This window comes from Botryllus schlosseri, chromosome 7 (genome assembly GCF_051294905.1).
Source record: "Botryllus schlosseri isolate E-star chromosome 7, Bs_hap1, whole genome shotgun sequence".
In the NCBI taxonomy this organism is placed as follows: domain Eukaryota; kingdom Metazoa; phylum Chordata; class Ascidiacea; order Stolidobranchia; family Styelidae; genus Botryllus; species Botryllus schlosseri.
In genome coordinates, this window is record NC_137242.1 from 1,305,282 (window position 1) to 1,323,027 (window position 17,746).

General features: G+C 38.2%; 1 long non-coding RNA gene across 1 annotated transcript; it reads left to right on the forward strand.

Annotated features, from left to right (window-relative positions):
• Positions 1–89: 89 nt before the first annotated feature.
• On the forward strand, positions 90–15,941 carry LOC145443109 (uncharacterized). Its single transcript, XR_013916285.1, has 3 exons — positions 90–458; positions 14,770–14,866; positions 15,790–15,941. It is a non-coding gene; the product is annotated as an uncharacterized LOC145443109 (long non-coding RNA).
• Positions 15,942–17,746: the final 1,805 nt, after the last annotated feature.

Here is a 17,746-nt window from a genome sequence, read left to right on the forward strand (position 1 = left end):
CAATCCTATTACCCCCCCCCCCCTTCCCAGCTGCAGGGTTTCCGACAATGGCTTGTAAATAGGTAAAAGATGCTGAGATTATTCGTTATTCACTCTGTTATTTATGGCCTGATGCAGATTATATGATGTGTGGAAATTAAACACATTCATGATTTACTGAAATTCAGAGTTGTCATAGTTTACTTGGTTCGCTATACAGCAGTGTCATACTTTACTAGGTTGGCTATACAGCAGTAAGGTTGTGATAAGGGAAGAATGTCTAGCTTACTCACTAACTATTCCGCAAAAGGTTGAGGATCGTTATTCTAGAAACAGCTGTATCGCTAGCTTGCAGAAAAGTGGATATTTCGAGGCAGATTGCAGGTAACTTTCTGGACCTACTTAGGTAAAGGCCAAAATGAAGTCAGCCATCCCGGAGTTTTATATATCCCTGTGAAAACCCTAGTGAAAACGCGACTGTGAGTTTGTTTTGCAATCTTTCAAAGATAGGCCTACGTCAGTAGTATAGTAGATCGCTCAACCGGTGCCTGGGGTTCTTATGGGCGGGGTGGTGAGCGGCTGGAAAACCGGGGGTGGTGAGCGGCTCTTATTTCTTATGGCGGGGGTGGTGAGCGGCTATTGCGTCTTATGGCGGGGGTGGCGAGCGGCTCTTATTTCTTATGGCGGGGGTCGTGAGCGGCTAGAAAACCGGGGGTGGTGAGCGGCTTTTATGTCTTATGGCGGGGGTCGTGAGCGGCTATTGTGTCTTGTGGTCGAACGGTAACCCTTTTCAGTATAGGGATAGCTCGCACGCGGCTTCGTTGTTGGCATGTCGTACTTCGTGTTGAATATGTATCAAGTAAATAGTCATGTGATTGGTCCTTAGGTAATGTGTATATTCCAAATTACGGCGAGTACGACAATGATATATCGTTATTCTTATGGATGCGGCGATGATTCGTACTTTCAGGCATCTCTCGACCGGTAACCCTTTTCGGTATATGAATCGCTCAACCGGTGCTAGTATAGCCATCTCTCGACCGGTAACCCTTTTCGGTATATGAATCGCTCAACCGGTGTCGCGGTGGTAATTCATACTTTCGGGTATATGCATCTCTCGACCGGTGTTGAATATGTATCAAGTAAATAGTCATGTGAATGAATCTTTGTTAATGTGTATATCGTGAAAACTCGCGGTCGTGACTCGCCTTTTTTGCTATAGGTGATCGCCGTTGTTTCTTATGGGTGCGCTCGCATGTCGCACTTTCAGGTATAGGCATCTCTCGCACATCGCAGACTCGCCATGTGTTCTTATGGGTGCGGCCGTGAATCGCCCTTTCGGTATAGACATCTCTCGCACGTCGTACTTTCGGGTATAGGCATCACTAAACAGGAAATTCACTAATCCGCAGTGCATTGTGCGATTTTGAAAACCAGATGTTGGCGGTTGTATTTTGGACCTGTGTGACCCACTAAATACGTCCGTTTTGGAAATTCGGAGCGCGCACTATCGTATCGATTATTCCACTAATCCAGTCGGTGCTATTACGTTCGGCAGTATTCAGTATTCAGCAGCGTCACGAAAAGCGAGCAACAAATAACCGCGCTCGTAAATTAACACTTCAAAAAGTGTAAAATAGATTGCAAATCCCGCGATCACTAACAAGATAATGTCTCGAACATAACCATTTTTTAGTGACTTGGTGTTAAAGACATACCGATCGCTCACAAGGTAATATTTCCGCAATAAGTTTGTCACAGAGCCGGCGCAGACGGTGATTCGTAAACCAACAATTTGACACTTTCTGGTGGTCGCTATATGTTTTGACACTTCGAACAGTGGCTGACTTTAGTTGCGCGATAAGAATTATGAGAATATTCAATCAATGTATCAATTTGCCAACTCGAAATGAAACTTACTACACAGCTCAAGTTGATTCGTATCTGAATGTGTTAATTCGGTACAATTCTAATTATTTCGAGAAATCTTTTCGTGATCTTTTGATTCGACCGTAACTCGAATATTACTGACACCGACTTTCAGCCACATTGAATTATTCGCACACCAGCGCCGCTGTTTTCACAACTATAACTCTACAAGAATCAAGAATCACAAGTATGTGCATTATACAGTTATTGTCTTTATCAACACGAAATCAAACTCTTAACAAAAACACGCATCTTATCACTCGTCAACTCTATCATGAAAATCCTCGAGTCCTTATCATCAAAAATGTTATAGCGCGGCGTCGGAATCCATTCGTGGGATGTACTAAAGGTAAATCCAAATAATCCAGAATGAAATATTTGGACTTTGACATTGTGTGAATTGAAATATGTTTGACAAACATGACTACCAACTTTCACCCAGTCACATTTCGAGATTATACTTTGAAACAAGTAATGTAACATTACAACTCTATTCACGATCCTGCTTTCCGTTTGTCAAAGAGATATTTTAACATCTTACCATACTCAAAAGAATTATTCACAACATTAACAATTGTTAAAAATCTAGTTTTCACTTACTTGATTATATCACTGCAACTCACAAATTTGAATTAATTCATCCTGGTTGTATTCGTATGATCGGTCTTTTTTATTCAATTGTAAAGGTCGTTACTATTCTGAAGACAAAGTAAGCTATTTACTAATCGACACATAAATGACTTGACATAAACATATTATATTTTGAGTACACGAGATTTGAATGTCTGAACAATAACTGAGAAATAATTTATCACAATAAAATCCGTATATTACAGCGTAAAAGATGTTTGAATGTCAGCAACTCTGTGCGGTCATAGTTACTACCACTAATTTACCCGACCAACTCGTCATGATCATTCCTGAAATCAACACAAATATGACCACTGACTTGAGTTAACCACAAAACAGCATCAAGTTTTAAATCCACTTGTAGCTTACGGATTATTCGAATACTGGTTATGTTTTGTTGTAATTGAGTTAACGGAAATAGTATTACGTCTCGACATCTTACCATCTTACCATATTCAAAGAATCAACCACGAAACATTGTCAAGTAAATCCGTTACCCGACCAACTCAAACAGTATCAATATGAAAAACAACCAAACATACACGAACCCATACAATCACTAAAACCTAAAATCCATAACAAGCTTGGTTGTATTCATATCCCTACGCATCTTTTTTTATTCAACTTGAAAAGTCGTTACTATTCTGTAAGATAAAGGAATTACTACTCGGTATATTTTGTAAGACCAAAAGTAATTACTTCTCAGTGTCGGCGACTTGAGATTAACATAATATGTTTGAGTATACGAGATTTGACAGTCTGATCATCGTAGTTTCTTACAATCGAGCACAGGTGTTATATTCAAAGTTATCATGATGTAAACATAAGGATTGACACATTGATTTGACATATGAGATTTTGTAATAGTTGATCGTTACTTTATTATTAAATTGTTTGCGTTAATTAGACCCGGTGTTGTGGTAAATGTTATGACAGCAACAAACTTTTCAGTACCAATGTTATTAACATATTAAGCTGTAAACTATGTGTGTCTGAAATGTTCTTGATAGGAAAATTACTCCACCTTGGTAAAAATCACTCTGCGTATCGCGGATATCAGAAAATATTTCCAGTAACCAAGACTAAGACTTTGATTATTACAAAAGTAAATTGTGATATGTTTGTTAGATGCATCCAATGAAGTGTCTAGTACCCAACACTCGTAATATCAAAAAAGTACTTGCTACACTGTAATTCACTTAACGTGTTTTGCATTGTTGTTCATTTGTAGTATTGATTGTTTTTGAACCTCCAAATAATAATTCCCGACATGAAACCAAACCGCTGAAAGTCGTTACCATCACAACGAAACAATTTGTACGATGTTTGCCAAATGTATCCTATAGTTAGGTGTACTAGAATCACTGGTCCAACACATACACCGACAATGCAATCGAAATTTTCCCCATTGTCATTCGTCAAAGTAAAGGTCGTCACAATACTCAACCCATAAAAGATCTTACTTGTATGTGATTGAATCCCTAACAATTATCTCACTAAACCGAACTCCAAAGAAATTTCACTCACTCGCCGGATATGAAACAGTGTCGCTTAATCGGTCCATATCGTTTTTCTAAAGGTAAATCATATCCATCCTATAGAAAACAATTTTCACTCAACTTGTAATGAAACCAAGTGGTGGGCCTTCGTTCAATATTTTGTCTGTGTCAAATACTTTGTAATAAACACAATGGAGTGGTTGAGCTTTACATCATCAAGCTGTCATTAATAAATCAAGATTTCGGTAAACTTGTAAATGTATCGTTTAACTAACCGAGTTGTATGCACAGTTTGATATTTTTGTCATTTAGTGATTGCTGAACATACCACTTCGAAATACTGCGTTGATCTCAATCCCCTTTGTCCTGATAATCGAAGTACTTTTTGTTTTGAATTCATAACAATCGGATTTTCTATGACATGATAAATTAGAAGATTTAGAAGATTGGTTGCATATCACTAAAAATAATATACCACACATATTATTACTGTTACTCCATTCATCGGTATTTTTTCCGTTGTCGATTTTCAAACGAGTAAAATTTATTACTTGAGTTGCTCTGCTTACTATATTTAAATGTAAACTCACCCGTCTTTCAACAACAAACAATGTTAAAAAGTATGCAATCAAACACAACAAGTTTTACGATACTAATTATTATCCCACATAACCCATTTCTTACCGAAGACATATGAAATATATTCATGTTACAAGAAAATATTCGCTCATGCTACAAACCTGTACAATGATTGGTGGTGCTTTCAAACTGTTTCGATACCTCAAGAACTTTATCATCTGAATGGTTGTTCATGTATCGTAATAATCAAGTATTTCAACACAGAACTAGTATTAACAGAAACACCAGAGTTGTTTACACAAAAGTTTGTGTGTGTACAGTATGCGAATACCATGTGTAAGTCCAGCACAATTGTGGTATCCATACGAGTTTAGTTAACACAATTTACGACACCGAGGTCGCCTCATCTTTCGTAAGACAACAAACCAAGGCTTCAGGATATGTCCATGTCATAACAATAAATCAGCTACTCCAACAACAGAGTACATACGTTTTCTAGTTACGGTGCTTACATCTTACACACAAATCGACCTACTTTGCAAACGAAAAGCGCTGAGTCATCACAACAATACAACTAAAACATACTATCATACAAATTGGTCGTTATAGTTTACCCACCAACGATACATCGTACAAGTAGCAAGTCTCGAGAATCCAGTTTTTCAAAAAAACGTGAAAGTGTTTCTACACCAAGTCGGTATGTTGACGAAAGCATATATTGTAATATCATGATCGATTTGCATTCGTTGGTCACAAACTGTCACTACTCTAAATAATTATTTTTCACTCAAAGCATACTTATCGCCAATCGTTTTCATCAAGCACGAGTTCAAGAAACCTGCTGCGACATGAATTGTTATTTTTATGTTGTGTAAATAGGTAATAATTAATTTTAGTAACACTATATCAACATCATCGAGTTGTGCGAATAGATTTACATGTGGTCTTGTGGTTTTAATCGAAGTATACAGCACGGTCTAATGTAGAGTCATCTCTATTGTACAACAACTCGGTAATCGAAATGCATTAAAATTTAAACAACGATCTTGGTTCGTCGCACCAAAAATATGTTTACTATCACGATACTCTACACAGGCCGTGTAAATCCTTTTCACACTCGTAATAGTATACCAGCAGCTACCGGCGACAACGTTTAACAATACCAACGACACCAAACATACGATACCTACCCAAGTAAAATTACCATTTTCACCTGGAGGTCGGTCGTAACTCGAGTAGAAATACCATTATCCTTTGGAGATTTATCGTTTACCCAGTGTAACAAACCCCTTTTCCTTTGGTAATCTATTTTTCTCTGGGTAACAAACCTTTTTCACTTGGAAATATATTTTTTCTCTGGTTAACAGACCTTTTTCACTTGCAAATATATTTTTTCTCTGGTTAACAAACCTTTTTCACTTGCAAATATATTTTTTCTCTGGGTAACAAACTTTTTTCACTTGGAAATATATTTTTTTTCCCGGGTAACAAACTTTTTTCACTTGGAAATATATTTTTTCCCTGAGCAACAAACCATTTTCACTTGCAAATATATTTTTTCCTGGGTAACAAACCTTTTTCACTTGGAAATATATTTTTCCCTGGGTTACAAACCTTTTTCACTTGGTGGTCCGTCGTTTACCTTAGTAAAAATATCATTTTCCTTTGGAGATCCGGCGTTTACCCAGGGTAACAATACATTTTCTCTTGGTCATCTAGCTTTTCCCAGAGTAACAAAACCATTTTCATTTTGAAATCTGACAAACACACCTGACAATTTGATATTTTTGTATATTGTTACAACGGATAGCGACAAAATATACACCAACAACAACTCCAATACATTTGTGTAATCGCATATTCACTTGTGCTGATGCAACCCATCAAAATCATCGGTTACCCACATGCAATGTGCTGTTGTACATCGACGTTTATGTTTTTGGAAAATTGGACAATAGGCTTCGATAGTTCTGTGATGTCCGGGTTCGTGCTTTGGATTTTCCAGAGTCAAAATGTCTGAATAAAACACCTCCTTGACGATGTTTGGTATGTGGATAACGGTGTTCGGAAAACGATTGGATTTATGTCACCCATCGCGATAACAAATTCCAGGTCGAGTTCTCCCCCGCATGTTTACTATATTGTGTCTTTATTGGTCATGTATGTCTCGACATTCAGTTTGAAATCGGAAACCCTGATAAAGTATGTAACCGGATCCGGATATCAACTCTGAATCGATAAACCAATGAACAATATTCAAAGTAAACATGTTACATTCCACGAAAAAATACCATCCAGACATACATCGCGCTTGTTTGCCCACAACATATTACGCGTAAATGGAGGTGTGTGACATTGCATGCAATGTGTTGGTATACAAACATCGATCCACAGACATTATCATAGCCGGTAGTTTTGATGTAGATCGAATGTCATCACACCCGATAACAATACCAATAAGCCACATTGCAATGACTCTGAGTCCATCTGAAGCATGACATACAGACACACAATCATGGAACCTTGACATGGTTATTCGCACGACGGTGAAAGTAAACTGTACAACATATACCAATAGAGCGTTCACAGTCAAATATGCGAACCATGCACAATCATATACCCAGATTTTTGTTGGATATGTACAAATCCGATAAATCGATACATTTCTTTCCCTTCGACGTCAATAATACAAGCGTCATTCCAATGCATCGCTCGAATGTGAGGTTCGTCTGGTGTAAAATCCATGTCAAATAACACCAAAGTGTGCCTTCCGTGTTTTATTATTCCCACCGATGCTTCTTGTCTGTGTCGTAACACTATGGTGCGGGGAGTTGAAAAACGGAACATTGTAAAATGGATTGACATTGTCAACTGAATCGACGTCAATAGCCTTGTTGTTATACCGTTTCAAAATGATACCGATCTCTTGTGGCGACGACCGTTTCGAAATATCACCGGACGAACTGGACCCTTACGATGATGTATTTTATGATTGCGTGTGAAATCACGAGGTAGTGTTCTATTGTGGTGTACGATTGCAGTCTTCATTCCACAGAAACACACCTTATTGGATCACAGTATCAGTCCGAGATTTGCAGAATCACTGGTCACGATATTTATCTGGAGTCATTATGTGGGAGTAGTGACATCCATTGATCGTGACTGAAAGACTGATCGCAATCATTTCGAGCACCCGTGATTCGATAGTTCACCTTGGTCAAACGCTGCAGCAGAAAACTTCGGTGTCGACAACACGATGGATATTGACCGATATATCCAATTGGTCTGGGTGGTCTGTCCGGAGATAGGGCCATGACTATCTTGTAATGTTACAACACGATAACACTATCGAGTAAATCAGTGAACGGTGCCGAAATATCGATGTAATAGCGCGGACTCAGAGTCATTGCAATGTGGCTTATTGGTATTGTTATCGGGTGTGATGACATTCGATCTACATCAAAACTACCGGCTATGATAATGTCTGTGGATCGATGTTTGTATACCAACACATTGCATGCAATGTCACACACCTCCATTTACGCGTAATATGTTGTGGGCAAACAAGCGCGATGTATGTCTGGATGGTATTTTTTCGTGGAATGTAACATGTTTACTTTGAATATTGTTCATTGGTTTATCGATTCAGAGTTGATATCCGGATCCGGTTACATACTTTATCAGGGTTTCCGATTTCAAACTGAATGTCGAGACATACATGACCAATAAAGACACAATATAGTAAACATGCGGGGGAGAACTCGACCTGGAATTTGTTATCGCGATGGGTGACATAAATCCAATCGTTTTCCGAACACCGTTATCCACATACCAAACATCGTCAAGGAGGTGTTTTATTCAGACATTTTGACTCTGGAAAATCCAAAGCACGAACCCGGACATCACAGAACTATCGAAGCCTATTGTCCAATTTTCCAAAAACATAAACGTCGATGTACAACAGCACATTGCATGTGGGTAACCGATGATTTTGATGGGTTGCATCAGCACAAGTGAATATGCGATTACACAAATGTATTGGAGTTGTTGTTGGTGTATATTTTGTCGCTATCCGTTGTAACAATATACAAAAATATCAAATTGTCAGGTGTGTTTGTCAGATTTCAAAATGAAAATGGTTTTGTTACTCTGGGAAAAGCTAGATGACCAAGAGAAAATGTATTGTTACCCTGGGTAAACGCCGGATCTCCAAAGGAAAATGATATTTTTACTAAGGTAAACGACGGACCACCAAGTGAAAAAGGTTTGTAACCCAGGGAAAAATATATTTCCAAGTGAAAAAGGTTTGTTACCCAGGAAAAAATATATTTGCAAGTGAAAATGGTTTGTTGCTCAGGGAAAAAATATATTTCCAAGTGAAAAAAGTTTGTTACCCGGGAAAAAAAATATATTTCCAAGTGAAAAAAGTTTGTTACCCAGAGAAAAAATATATTTGCAAGTGAAAAAGGTTTGTTAACCAGAGAAAAAATATATTTGCAAGTGAAAAAGGTCTGTTAACCAGAGAAAAAATATATTTCCAAGTGAAAAAGGTTTGTTACCCAGAGAAAAATAGATTACCAAAGGAAAAGGGGTTTGTTACACTGGGTAAACGATAAATCTCCAAAGGATAATGGTATTTCTACTCGAGTTACGACCGACCTCCAGGTGAAAATGGTAATTTTACTTGGGTAGGTATCGTATGTTTGGTGTCGTTGGTATTGTTAAACGTTGTCGCCGGTAGCTGCTGGTATACTATTACGAGTGTGAAAAGGATTTACACGGCCTGTGTAGAGTATCGTGATAGTAAACATATTTTTGGTGCGACGAACCAAGATCGTTGTTTAAATTTTAATGCATTTCGATTACCGAGTTGTTGTACAATAGAGATGACTCTACATTAGACCGTGCTGTATACTTCGATTAAAACCACAAGACCACATGTAAATCTATTCGCACAACTCGATGATGTTGATATAGTGTTACTAAAATTAATTATTACCTATTTACACAACATAAAAATAACAATTCATGTCGCAGCAGGTTTCTTGAACTCGTGCTTGATGAAAACGATTGGCGATAAGTATGCTTTGAGTGAAAAATAATTATTTAGAGTAGTGACAGTTTGTGACCAACGAATGCAAATCGATCATGATATTACAATATATGCTTTCGTCAACATACCGACTTGGTGTAGAAACACTTTCACGTTTTTTTGAAAAACTGGATTCTCGAGACTTGCTACTTGTACGATGTATCGTTGGTGGGTAAACTATAACGACCAATTTGTATGATAGTATGTTTTAGTTGTATTGTTGTGATGACTCAGCGCTTTTCGTTTGCAAAGTAGGTCGATTTGTGTGTAAGATGTAAGCACCGTAACTAGAAAACGTATGTACTCTGTTGTTGGAGTAGCTGATTTATTGTTATGACATGGACATATCCTGAAGCCTTGGTTTGTTGTCTTACGAAAGATGAGGCGACCTCGGTGTCGTAAATTGTGTTAACTAAACTCGTATGGATACCACAATTGTGCTGGACTTACACATGGTATTCGCATACTGTACACACACAAACTTTTGTGTAAACAACTCTGGTGTTTCTGTTAATACTAGTTCTGTGTTGAAATACTTGATTATTACGATACATGAACAACCATTCAGATGATAAAGTTCTTGAGGTATCGAAACAGTTTGAAAGCACCACCAATCATTGTACAGGTTTGTAGCATGAGCGAATATTTTCTTGTAACATGAATATATTTCATATGTCTTCGGTAAGAAATGGGTTATGTGGGATAATAATTAGTATCGTAAAACTTGTTGTGTTTGATTGCATACTTTTTAACATTGTTTGTTGTTGAAAGACGGGTGAGTTTACATTTAAATATAGTAAGCAGAGCAACTCAAGTAATAAATTTTACTCGTTTGAAAATCGACAACGGAAAAAATACCGATGAATGGAGTAACAGTAATAATATGTGTGGTATATTATTTTTAGTGATATGCAACCAATCTTCTAAATCTTCTAATTTATCATGTCATAGAAAATCCGATTGTTATGAATTCAAAACAAAAAGTACTTCGATTATCAGGACAAAGGGGATTGAGATCAACGCGGTATTTCGAAGTGGTATGTTCAGCAATCACTAAATGACAAAAATATCAAACTGTGCATACAACTCGGTTAGTTAAACGATACATTTACAAGTTTACCGAAATCTTGATTTATTAATGACAGCTTGATGATGTAAAGCTCAACCACTCCATTGTGTTTATTACAAAGTATTTGACACAGACAAAATATTGAACGAAGGCCCACCACTTGGTTTCATTACAAGTTGAGTGAAAATTGTTTTCTATAGGATGGATATGATTTACCTTTAGAAAAACGATATGGACCGATTAAGCGACACTGTTTCATATCCGGCGAGTGAGTGAAATTTCTTTGGAGTTCGGTTTAGTGAGATAATTGTTAGGGATTCAATCACATACAAGTAAGATCTTTTATGGGTTGAGTATTGTGACGACCTTTACTTTGACGAATGACAATGGGGAAAATTTCGATTGCATTGTCGGTGTATGTGTTGGACCAGTGATTCTAGTACACCTAACTATAGGATACATTTGGCAAACATCGTACAAATTGTTTCGTTGTGATGGTAACGACTTTCAGCGGTTTGGTTTCATGTCGGGAATTATTATTTGGAGGTTCAAAAACAATCAATACTACAAATGAACAACAATGCAAAACACGTTAAGTGAATTACAGTGTAGCAAGTACTTTTTTGATATTACGAGTGTTGGGTACTAGACACTTCATTGGATGCATCTAACAAACATATCACAATTTACTTTTGTAATAATCAAAGTCTTAGTCTTGGTTACTGGAAATATTTTCTGATATCCGCGATACGCAGAGTGATTTTTACCAAGGTGGAGTAATTTTCCTATCAAGAACATTTCAGACACACATAGTTTACAGCTTAATATGTTAATAACATTGGTACTGAAAAGTTTGTTGCTGTCATAACATTTACCACAACACCGGGTCTAATTAACGCAAACAATTTAATAATAAAGTAACGATCAACTATTACAAAATCTCATATGTCAAATCAATGTGTCAATCCTTATGTTTACATCATGATAACTTTGAATATAACACCTGTGCTCGATTGTAAGAAACTACGATGATCAGACTGTCAAATCTCGTATACTCAAACATATTATGTTAATCTCAAGTCGCCGACACTGAGAAGTAATTACTTTTGGTCTTACAAAATATACCGAGTAGTAATTCCTTTATCTTACAGAATAGTAACGACTTTTCAAGTTGAATAAAAAAAGATGCGTAGGGATATGAATACAACCAAGCTTGTTATGGATTTTAGGTTTTAGTGATTGTATGGGTTCGTGTATGTTTGGTTGTTTTTCATATTGATACTGTTTGAGTTGGTCGGGTAACGGATTTACTTGACAATGTTTCGTGGTTGATTCTTTGAATATGGTAAGATGGTAAGATGTCGAGACGTAATACTATTTCCGTTAACTCAATTACAACAAAACATAACCAGTATTCGAATAATCCGTAAGCTACAAGTGGATTTAAAACTTGATGCTGTTTTGTGGTTAACTCAAGTCAGTGGTCATATTTGTGTTGATTTCAGGAATGATCATGACGAGTTGGTCGGGTAAATTAGTGGTAGTAACTATGACCGCACAGAGTTGCTGACATTCAAACATCTTTTACGCTGTAATATACGGATTTTATTGTGATAAATTATTTCTCAGTTATTGTTCAGACATTCAAATCTCGTGTACTCAAAATATAATATGTTTATGTCAAGTCATTTATGTGTCGATTAGTAAATAGCTTACTTTGTCTTCAGAATAGTAACGACCTTTACAATTGAATAAAAAAGACCGATCATACGAATACAACCAGGATGAATTAATTCAAATTTGTGAGTTGCAGTGATATAATCAAGTAAGTGAAAACTAGATTTTTAACAATTGTTAATGTTGTGAATAATTCTTTTGAGTATGGTAAGATGTTAAAATATCTCTTTGACAAACGGAAAGCAGGATCGTGAATAGAGTTGTAATGTTACATTACTTGTTTCAAAGTATAATCTCGAAATGTGACTGGGTGAAAGTTGGTAGTCATGTTTGTCAAACATATTTCAATTCACACAATGTCAAAGTCCAAATATTTCATTCTGGATTATTTGGATTTACCTTTAGTACATCCCACGAATGGATTCCGACGCCGCGCTATAACATTTTTGATGATAAGGACTCGAGGATTTTCATGATAGAGTTGACGAGTGATAAGATGCGTGTTTTTGTTAAGAGTTTGATTTCGTGTTGATAAAGACAATAACTGTATAATGCACATACTTGTGATTCTTGATTCTTGTAGAGTTATAGTTGTGAAAACAGCGGCGCTGGTGTGCGAATAATTCAATGTGGCTGAAAGTCGGTGTCAGTAATATTCGAGTTACGGTCGAATCAAAAGATCACGAAAAGATTTCTCGAAATAATTAGAATTGTACCGAATTAACACATTCAGATACGAATCAACTTGAGCTGTGTAGTAAGTTTCATTTCGAGTTGGCAAATTGATACATTGATTGAATATTCTCATAATTCTTATCGCGCAACTAAAGTCAGCCACTGTTCGAAGTGTCAAAACATATAGCGACCACCAGAAAGTGTCAAATTGTTGGTTTACGAATCACCGTCTGCGCCGGCTCTGTGACAAACTTATTGCGGAAATATTACCTTGTGAGCGATCGGTATGTCTTTAACACCAAGTCACTAAAAAATGGTTATGTTCGAGACATTATCTTGTTAGTGATCGCGGGATTTGCAATCTATTTTACACTTTTTGAAGTGTTAATTTACGAGCGCGGTTATTTGTTGCTCGCTTTTCGTGACGCTGCTGAATACTGAATACTGCCGAACGTAATAGCACCGACTGGATTAGTGGAATAATCGATACGATAGTGCGCGCTCCGAATTTCCAAAACGGACGTATTTAGTGGGTCACACAGGTCCAAAATACAACCGCCAACATCTGGTTTTCAAAATCGCACAATGCACTGCGGATTAGTGAATTTCCTGTTTAGTGATGCCTATACCCGAAAGTACGACGTGCGAGAGATGTCTATACCGAAAGGGCGATTCACGGCCGCACCCATAAGAACACATGGCGAGTCTGCGATGTGCGAGAGATGCCTATACCTGAAAGTGCGACATGCGAGCGCACCCATAAGAAACAACGGCGATCACCTATAGCAAAAAAGGCGAGTCACGACCGCGAGTTTTCACGATATACACATTAACAAAGATTCATTCACATGACTATTTACTTGATACATATTCAACACCGGTCGAGAGATGCATATACCCGAAAGTATGAATTACCACCGCGACACCGGTTGAGCGATTCATATACCGAAAAGGGTTACCGGTCGAGAGATGGCTATACTAGCACCGGTTGAGCGATTCATATACCGAAAAGGGTTACCGGTCGAGAGATGCCTGAAAGTACGAATCATCGCCGCATCCATAAGAATAACGATATATCATTGTCGTACTCGCCGTAATTTGGAATATACACATTACCTAAGGACCAATCACATGACTATTTACTTGATACATATTCAACACGAAGTACGACATGCCAACAACGAAGCCGCGTGCGAGCTATCCCTATACTGAAAAGGGTTACCGTTCGACCACAAGACACAATAGCCGCTCACGACCCCCGCCATAAGACATAAAAGCCGCTCACCACCCCCGGTTTTCTAGCCGCTCACGACCCCCGCCATAAGAAATAAGAGCCGCTCGCCACCCCCGCCATAAGACGCAATAGCCGCTCACCACCCCCGCCATAAGAAATAAGAGCCGCTCACCACCCCCGGTTTTCCAGCCGCTCACCACCCCGCCCATAAGAACCCCAGGCACCGGTTGAGCGATCTACTATACTACTTACGTCGTATGTTACGCAAGGAGCAAGCTCGGTTCAAGATGAACAAAATTTCAAAGTAATAAGGTCGAGGCATAAAATCTTGAACCATCGAACCTCGAACTCTGAGAATTTGTGTGATTTGTGAGATTTTTATTGTTTGCCGAATCCTCCGTTGCAGGTTTTCCAGCGAAGAATCAAGGGAGACGTTGATTTCTACCGAAATTGGACCGATTACGTGAAAGGATTCGGGAATCCAGAAGGAGACTTCTGGCTCGGTAGGATGGTTTCGAATTTCGTCCAATCCATTCTCTTATGAATAGTATCAGTAAATATCCTTCTGCAGTGTTGCGTTTTTACTCTATTAGTCTTTATTAAGAACAAGTTGGTGACATTGACACCAAATTTCGAGCAAGCCACAGAGTGCGCTCTCAGTTCATAGTATTTAGGAAAAGTAGACCAAAACGTAGTTTTTGACGCCAGAAAAACGCGATGAGTGCTTTAATACTATTGAACGAAGTTACAACGCCCGCGTTTACAGATATCCATCACAACGCAGCAAAACGACGAAAAAAGGTTGAAATCTGCCAATTTATATCGTTGTTTCGGTCACTGTTTTAGCGGTTTATAACTGTTTTCAATCAACCAATCATCGTATATTTTTTCAATTCGATTGTTTGCGAGAAAAGGTGTTGCTAGAATAATCTATTTTCTTACAGCACTCTTCACGTATAGGCCTGATTATAAAGCATTCGAATGAATTGATTTGGAGCAAACATTCTGTATCATTTGACAGTCCGGCCCCAAAGAAAACGGTGTGAATTCGACACCATTGCTGTAAACGACATCGAGATGCTACCGTCGATTTTACTCTTGCTTTCATTTAGTGCTAGGGTTTTCGATTTCCGGATGAAGATTCACTGAAAAGATGCATAACTCTTACATAACTTCAACTTGTGCTCCATTTAAAAGCTGGAGCCTTAATTTACAAATAGGCCTTACATTACAAGCTGTTTACACTTGATATTGAAGTCGTACCTCCAGTCAAACTGGTCTGACGCATAAACCTACCTATTTATTTGTGATACCTAGCTGTAGAATAAATCAGGTTAAAACCGCCATGGCAGCATGACCACGAAAGCACTCGTTATAGCATTTTCCGCTGGCAAAATAGCTCGATTCGATTTGTTTGTCTCTCCAGGGCTCGAGGAATTGCATGAAATGACAAAGGACGGAAATATGGAATTTGAGATCAACATGATCTGGAAATATGGCGGAACTCACATGGTAACTAAATACAGGCAAGCTTGATTTCGAAATTATGAGAAATTCGCAGCTACTCCTTCGGGTCGTAAGCATACCAGTATTTGCTACCGAAAAGAAGCGGTCCTTTACCGCCATTGATGAAGTGAGGTGTTATAGTAGAGTTGCATTGGACTGAGCCAGCATATTCTTGGTATATAGGGCCTATACTATCCCCGCTATATATCTATATAGAAGTATACGCAGTTTATTTTCTGTTTCGCCACCGTATTTTGAGATCCAATGGGTCCTTTAACATTCAGCAACTTTAGCATCGGCCCCGGATCCGACAACTACACACTGCACGTATCTGGATACTCCGGGAATGCAACCGGAGATTATCTCTCATACAACAACAATGACTAATTCTTAACAAAAGACGCGGATCACGATGGTGTGCCATCGAATTGCGCTTCTAACCGTGAAGGAGGCTGGTGGTATAACCACTACTGGGGCCTCAGCAATCTCAACGGAAACTTCCACCGCAAAACGAGCTACAAGGGAATTTGGTGGTGGAGTGATGGCAGCTTCATAAACCTGCGCTTCTCGGAGATGAAGTTCCGCACAAGATTGTGACTAGGGCTGGGCACAATGATCCGAGTACTCGAATCTGAATCGAGTATTAATTTTACTGATTCGAGTCGAGTAGTAAAAGACGAATTTTCGAGTACTGACATTATACGCTCCTCGCAATTGAAAGTTAATTTACTAACGAGAATTATAGTTTTGATACAATTTTCCACTGAGGAAGCCTTGAAACCTTGATTAGCAGTGTCGCAGCATGCGAGACATAGTACAAAGATGTACGAACGTTACTGGAAATAACGCATTTACGAAGTCGTGATCATCCCACAACATTGTCAAGAAGTGACATGAAGTCGGTATGGTCGAAAAAATACATAAGTATCTTTAATGTGACGGATAACAGGCTGGTGGCATGAAAAGAACATATTTGAACTTTGATATAGTATAACCTGTTTTGATGTCATAATGTGTGATACTCGAATACTCGACTCGACTCGAAGCGTAATACGTGATTCAGAATCGAATCACTCAGGTACTCGATTTAGCCCAGCCCTAATTGTGACAACTAGAGGTTGTTAAAAGTGGAGAGTGGAGAAACAACATGACATTGGCTTCTCGGGGCTAACCTTTTGCGACCACTAGCGCATTAATCGCAACCTGCTTCGAATTTTAATCCATGCATCAAATGCGTCAAATGTAATTGCTGATATACAATGTACTGTACGTGAATGAATTAGATTGAGTTTTCACGCCGGCACTCGTTGCCTTCCTTTCCGCGTAATTCTTAAAGGATATCAGTGAGACTTTCTAAAAATGACAGTCGCCATTGCAATTGGTGTCACAGCATTAAAACCTGTGACTGTTATACTGACAATAGTGGTAATAATAGTAGTCAGTAAAAAAAAGTTTTGAAATGCTTCGAATTTTTATCCATGCGGCAAATGTAATTGTCAGAAAAAAAAAAATTTCCAAGTCGGTAAAAAAAATAAGTATTCCACTTATTCGACTTTTTGACGTGGTATGTATAATTAAATTCGATTCAGTTTTCACACCGGCAGTCGTAACAGCTCAGATTGGCGAGCTTCTGCATCAGAAACAGTTATAGTTATCTCATTAAATTGTTCTTTCTTGCTAGCCGTTGGTTTTGCGGTATAGTACGAACAGGAATAATCAACAAACACCGGTATGCATTCAAGTACTTTTAGAAACTACACACTTTATAGACCTCCATTTTCTACTTCCACTCGTAGTACTGTAGCTGTGACACGTTCTAGAAATACAGACATGACCGGTCCGTAATGCACGGATTGGTACATTCAAACTTTATCATG